General features: G+C 42.3%; 1 pseudogene; it reads left to right on the forward strand.

Annotated features, from left to right (window-relative positions):
- The window catches only part of LOC101639616, a 4,882-nt pseudogene extending 3,725 nt beyond the window's left edge, over positions 1-1,157 (forward strand).
- Positions 1,158-1,918: the final 761 nt, after the last annotated feature.

A 1,918-nucleotide genomic window follows, 5' to 3' on the forward strand; every position in this document is an offset into this window, starting at 1 on the left:
CCTTCAATTAACCCCACATGTGTTTATTGGCCAGGTTGGCACAATTAACTACTTCACTTGCTAACTGCTAACTGAGGAGACTGAAACACTGATAAAGACTGCATGCTTCACTGTAAAGAAAATAAAATCTTCAGAACTGGCCAATAAAGAAGTTCAGCATTTTGCATGAACTTGGGACTGAGTGGTGGTGGAGCAGAATGGCCATTGCTGACTCTTTCCATTTCACCACCATGCAGTCAGTGGGCCAGATTAGGCCATTGGTCCTAAAACCAAGACATGTCTCATATTTAGTTCTGGAGGACACCTGGCCCACGTGAGTGATGTAGAGAACAACTTTGAGAGCAGATGAGCGGCTGTCCCTCTGTTGGCACCAGTGGAGTTGCGTTTCTAAAGGCCAGAGCCTTGAGGTTGATTGAAAGTGGGACAAGCCTAATGAAGTGGAGTCTCCCTCTCAGTCAAAATCTCCAACGGGAACTCGTCAAACAGAGAGCAAGGCCTGCCCCCGTAGCCCATCAAAGGTTTCAATCCCATTCTTGATCAAGATCAAAATTCAAATCGAGATCTAGGAGGCATTCTCATAGAAGTTATACTCGATCCAGATCCCCGCCCTGCCCCCTCATTCTCATAGGATATCATCTCTAAGTAGCTCCTACACACCAGACTACCGGCCCTGAAGGAGCCAAAGTCGCAGTCGTTCTCCAACATCTAACCGGAGAAGATATCCAGGCAGCAGAGCAAATCCAGACCAACCCTTGTCTTGGAGTATCTGGCCTCAGAAAGAAGATTCTGTCTATAACGGACCATTGAGTGGTGTTAATGTGGTTTATGATCAGTGAACTGGATGGTCTCGAGGGTATGCTTTTGTTGTTTTGAAAGAATAGATGGCTCAAAGGAGACTATGGAAAGGGCAAATGGAATGGAGCTAGATGGCAGAAGAATTTGTGTGAATGATTCTATCACCAAGCGAGCACACGCACCTGCCCCACGCATCTACATAGGCAGACAACTCACAGTGGTGGTGGTGATGGAGGAGGAGATTCTGACTACGTTAGAGGATATATGATCATCAGGATGACAGACACAAAGACTATGATTATCACTACCAAAGACCACCTTCTCCTTACGATAGTCAATGCCAATCAAGATCTGGGTCTTAGAAACCAAGACGCTATTGATAATGAAATGGTTGCAGTCGAGGGATATGTATTTATATAATTCATTTCCTTAACAAACATCTTTGGTTTTCTTAGCATCTATACTTTGTCAATTGCATTACTGTTTTCCACTTATTACTATATTCTTAAAGATAGAATTGTTGTTGAGTAGTTAAACATCTTGAGTAAAAAACAAACCCGAGTGTTTCACTTGGTAAATTATTTTTCTTTACTTTTACAGAAAATTAATTTTGGAGCTCATCAAATGAGGATAGAAACTGGACCTTTTAAAAATGAGTCTGAAGGGAATTTATGACTGGTATTGGATATATGGGCTAATATCAGACTTATGGACTTGATCTGGACAGGGCTGGGATGCTTTCTCAATATATAATTGCTCTTTTATATAAAGCTTTTTCTTATACACATATGAGTGTCACTGGATTTGTTTTGCTAGTCCACCTAGACTAACACACTTTGCCTTTTGTATACACCACAGCATTCATGGATATATTTGTAGCAAAGGCAAAGCAATACTTACATACAAATATCCTTTGTCAAACCTACGTATGCCTATCCATGCAGGTACTCGTAGATCATGGTTATTGCAGGAATGTGCATATAACAGTATCTGCCTCTGTTGTCTTTAACTCTTGCCTGCCTCCCAGTGTCTTCCCTTGCCTCCCCCATCTTTACCAGACTTCTCGCTGTTGTCTATTGCTGGCACCTTCACCAAAGTTAACTTGCGGTTGCCCTTTAGCCCC

This window comes from Echinops telfairi, unplaced genomic scaffold (assembly GCF_000313985.2).
Source record: "Echinops telfairi isolate 266 unplaced genomic scaffold, ASM31398v2 ScPeMD7_2;HRSCAF=8, whole genome shotgun sequence".
In the NCBI taxonomy this organism is placed as follows: Eukaryota; Metazoa; Chordata; class Mammalia; order Afrosoricida; family Tenrecidae; genus Echinops; species Echinops telfairi.